Raw genomic sequence first — 5,508 nt, forward strand, 5'->3', positions numbered from 1 at the left:
TATATATGATTTAGCTGATTAAAATATTTTGTGAAAGCAGAAAGAGCATTAACAGGTTATTGTGTATATTAATTTGTACAATATTCCTTTCATTAGCAAGCCATTGGGGAAAATCAGCTATTTACATCAACTAATAACCTAATATTAATGTTATTGTACAATTAATATTGTTGTTATAAGATATTTGAAATGCTATTTTTATTCTATTACAGATTTAGAGTTTTTAGGCTAAATGAGAAGGTCTTTGGTAAATATTGGATGTATTTAGAATGTTATGTATTTCAATTATATTGTAAACAGTGTTTAAAATGTTAATATTGATGATTTGATTACTGTAATAATTATTATTTGTTTTGTTATTCAGACTTATTATCACTGCATTTTATTTGATATTAATTATGGGAAACAAAAAAGCACTTGTGAGGTATGTTTTATTTTTTAAGTGCCATGCGACTACACTTCCTTTTTTTCTCACCTGTTGGTTTCTGAACCTGTCTTACGTCATTCTGTACATATTTGCCTTTCTTTATACGAAAAAAAATCATTTAGGTTAAATATGAATGTCGTGTGCTACTTTCCTTGTTTTCTTTTTGTTACTATGATTGTTAAATATACTCCTGTAATAAAATATAAAGTGAAAAAGATATCTGAAAAGTGAATTTTTTGACCACTCTTTCTTTTGACTAGCAAAGAGAAACTGCAGTTTTTATTGGACAGCACTGTGTTACCTTCACAACAAGACGGTCCTGGTTTTTAATCCTGGCTGGGGTCTCCTTCACTGGTCCTTTTCCCTCATAGTCCAGACATGCATGTTAGCTTAATGGGTGTGACTGTGCAAATAAATGGTTGGCTGGGTCTCTGTGTTAGGCCCATGCTAACCTGACAACCTCATCAAGGTGTAGGGTTGGGCAGTAATTTAAATGAATGAGAACTGACATTTTGCTTTTAAATTCTCTCAATACAACCTACAGTATGTACTCTCCCAGTAAATTTTGATATTTTAAAGCTAAAATACAATCATTGTCCCTGATTCCTTTTTTCAAGTAATGAGTAATGTAACGGATTACTAATGCAAAAAAGCAATTAGATTACTGCTACTTTCCCGTAAGCATGCTGCGTTACTGTGTTACTAAACCGTAATTTTGTTTGTGAAGTGTCTCACGACAATGATGTAAGCGCGTGCAACGTCTGTGGCAGCAACAGACGTGTAGATCAACAATGGAGAGAGTACAACCATGTAGCGCTAAAAGCGTGGAAGTGCTTACTCTACTTCAAGTTTTATTCTGTAAAAAGTGACAGAAACATTAGCGTCCGCTGTACACTCTACGTGGGAAGAAAAGTTAAACTTCAAATCTGAGCAAGCACCGAGCAAGCCGCCACGGGAATGTGAAATTGACAGAGAAACCCCCGGATCCCTCCACTGACATGACTGCTGCGGCACTGGGCAAACCTCCACCTGCCCCACTCCTGCTAAACAGGTGAAAACAGATTTAAGAGAGTCAGGACTTAGTGTAGCTAAATCTTGGATTTTGTTTATTTTTTGCTGTTTTACTTGCATCTATTTGAAAGAGTGAGTGAAACACAAAAAAATATTTCATTTTACATGCTGGAATATGCAGAAAATGGGTTTAAATATTAAAAAAGTGTATTCAAATGAAAGACTGTTGCTTATAATAAAATTTTTTGCTTGATGTGCATAAATTTAAAAGATTAAAACTAATAAAACAATTTTACAAAGAGACTTTTCCATTTGATTCAGTTTTATATGATAGATTATGCATAAAAAATAGAATTGGGCTGAAAGGTCTATTGCTTTATTAAGTTTTCAGGTTGTGTATCATGTTTTTAAAAAGTAACTAAGTAATAAGTAATTAATTACTTTTGAAAATAAGTACTCAGTAATGTAACGGGGTTACTTTTTTGGAGAAGTAATCAGTAATAAGTAACTAATGACTTTTTTCAAATAACTTGAACAACACTGGTCCCTATCCATTAATTTTCAGATTTATAAGTAAATAATTACAGTTATTTATTTGCATTCCTGAAGAGAAAAAAAACATTTAATGGTTGAACATTGTACTTTATTACTTTCCGAGTTTTCAGTCCACTGTACTGGCTCAAGTTTAGGTATAAAAACTTTGCAAAATTTAGAATTTTTAGTCTTATAAATTTGTTATGCGTGTGTGTGGTAGCGCTTGCAGAGCAAACAAGGTAAAATCTTCAGTTATTTGCTATTGTGATTAGAGGTCATATCGCCCAACCCTCCATGATAGCTGGGATAACCCTAACCTCTTAGCCAGAATACTAAAGTACATAAATCCTAACTAAAAAAGCTGTGTGGAAAAGAAAAAACCTAGACTTGGTTACATCTGTGAACCAGCTTTTTGACCGATTCAAAGATCAACCATTAACAACTTCTACCCTACACTCAGCTTTGCCATGCAGCATTGCTGTGTATTGTATTCAGATGAAGTTAAATCTTTATATAAGGTGTTAATGTAGTGACAATCTAGATAACCAAATTACATCCAGACTCTGAAGAGCATGCATGAGAACTTTGTTAGTTTTTTGGAAGCCACATGAAACCGGCACACAAACAAAAACAAATGTATGTGCAAAAGTGCAGCCAGCAAGCAAGTCAGACAGATGGTAGGCCGCCTGTATTGTGCATGCTAACAAGCTTGAAGTACTGAAAGCATGAACTTGTAAATCAGAAAGGTTGGAAATCTTGCAGAAGGGTAACAAGCAGGACCAGGTGCTCTCTGTCAGTTTAAGTTAACTATTTATAGTAGTGGTTTCTGTGATGAATCCCAGCTCCATGAATGACATATTCACCCATCTGCTCAAGTGGCTTCTGTCCACTAAAAAAGAAACCCGTGAGTGTTTCCACTTTGAAAGCACAAAAGAAGTCTATGTAAAAAGGTTGTAGGAGTGGCAGTGTCACACGTCAGTACAGCAAGTTCACCCATGACACTGGAGTTCAACCCTCATGTAATCATAGTTTCATATTATATTTTGAGTTAAGTTTTGTTTTTACGCTCACAATCCCATCAGTGACACTTTTTTGAAAATATGCCCACCTGCTGGGATGGCTTCTGTCATTTAAATAAAACCAGTCATTGTTTCCCCTTTGAAAGAACAACAATAGTTCACATCAGGACGTTATGGGACTGTTATACATGACTATGGGAGTGTTATACATCAATACAACAGTTTCACTCAGCAGAGTTAAACTCCCATGTTATCTTAGTTTCATATTATGTTTTGACCTTTGTTTTTACATGCCATTTACTTTCATTTTAATAGACCATTTCATTTTCACTTCGTCAATACACCCTCATTACAATGTTAAACACGTTTTAGAAAGCTCAGTTTTTTAGGTTAGAAGGTTTAAGATTTTAAAAGCAATTATTTACAAGGCCTCAAGAAGTCACCCGATCCCTCTGGGTTTTCTCTAGTAATTTCTTAGTGAGCGTAACAGCTGACCTGATCTAATTCTATTGGTTTTTTTGTGGAGGTATAAAAAAATGGTATTGTCCTACATGGGAAAATTATTTTTGGCAAGCAGTGCTAAACCTTGCACCATTCGCATAAGAAACTCAATTGTTGATTGATTTGGGGGATTGAGTTCATTTTAGTTGATTAATTAATACACATTTGTTTCCCATAATCTAACTCCAGCTAACATTCAAGTGTGTAAAAGTGAATGGTAATCTTTTCAAGGCATTAGAGACACCTGAATTTATTCCTCTGAGGTCTAAAGCATCACCATTCCTTAGACATCAGCACGGCAACCTAATTTTAACCATTCAGCATATTTCTGTTAATTTTAGGATGTCTAATACACCCTTATCAATGCTGATACAGAGCTGGGAAACAATATTTGCCCCTTTTTAGCATATTTGTTACACTTTGTTACTTATTTGAGTTCATCAAACAGATTTGAAAACTGATTTAAATTGAGAAAGAATGAAATGGAGGGAGGTGGAAAGGTATAGGTGCAAGGAGTAGCAGGAGTGAAAGATGAGTTTTAATACCTAGGGCCAACCATTCAAAGTAATGAAGAGAGACAGGAGGCTGAGCTGAAGGTAGCAGGTTTGAAGATTTTCATTGGGAGTGTCCACGATGGACAGGAATACATCAGAGGTTGAGCAGCTCGAAGACAAAGAGGGATGGCTGGGATGGTTTGGACATATCTAGAGCATGGATGTAGTGAAGGAAGTCATGCAAAAGGGTTGCTGTGACAAAGTTAGATGCTAGAGCCGGAGAAAGACAGAAGCAGATGATCCGCTGTGGCAAACAGAAAGAAGAAGGCAGCATAAGTGATAGTGATTAGAAAGAGGGGATTAGCCTTTCCATCAGGAACCTTTTTGGTGTTCACATATGTCAGATCTAAATAAAAATCAAATTTGGGTGTAGTGTGGGACCGCAGTGTTATTTAGAGGAAAGATTCATTTGATTTTAGTTAAGTAAGCATTGTGAAAGCAGCAATGAGCAGCTTAATGGGTGAAACGCGATACTGTTGGTAACAAATCGTCAACAAGCTGGATGCTTTCATAAATAAATGACGCCCAACATTAAAAAGACCGCAGACTTGATTAAACCCTACTCGAACGTTCCCTTAAGCAGCCTCGCTTTCTTGATGCAGAGATGAATGGTGGCTCTTTCCTTGAACATTGTTCTTGGAACTGTTACTGGTACTAGAAAACAGAGTCAGATCTCCCGCGTACGTGTAAACATGCTCCATGAAAAGCTGACTCTCATTTGAAAAGCCACAGGGAAGCAATGCTTAGCTGCACACTAGATTAAATAGTAAAGCTTTTTGTAATCTCTTGTGTGTCTTCTGTTGTGAATATTCAACTTCAGTATTGGACTCTTCAAAGAGAGCCTAACAGTGGGACTGAGAACTGTTATGTTGGGGAACACACAGAAAACGATGATCTGGTTCAGGGTCTCAGCACTGTGATAGTGTGATTGAGTGACGTCTCACTGCTTCCATATCTGTTTTTATTCCCCTGCCAGCAGATCACTGTGGTTTGTGAACATCAAGAAAAAACCAGAGTTTTTCTCTGGCTTGATGGAAGACAGAAGAGAGAAAGAGAGAGGAAGACAAGGAGAAAGCTACTACAATAAGTCCACATGTAAAAACCTACACCCACTTCAAAGACATTAGGGTTGGAGAGATGCAAGCTACACACACTTACATGGTCACCAAAGAAGAACACACAAGTGTACGAGGAAGTTTTGGAAAAAAATGATAATGTTCACAAACAACATGACATATGACTGAAAGTAACACCGGCTTTACAGTTGGGATACACGCACCAAATCACACACAGCTTGTGGGAAGAACAAGGAGTTTGGTTCTGTTTGTTTGTAGTTTTGCTGCCAGGAGAGTCTGTTTGCCACAGTAAGTACTCCAAGATGAACCACTTCAAGGGAACAGTGTGTGTGTGTGTGTGTGTGTGTGTGTGTGTGTGTGTGTGTGTGTGTGTGTGTGTGTGTGTG

Source organism: Pundamilia nyererei, unplaced genomic scaffold (assembly GCF_000239375.1).
Source record: "Pundamilia nyererei isolate P.nyererei 1_Seehausen unplaced genomic scaffold, PunNye1.0 scaffold00277, whole genome shotgun sequence".
NCBI lineage: Eukaryota > Metazoa > Chordata > Actinopteri > Cichliformes > Cichlidae > Pundamilia > Pundamilia nyererei.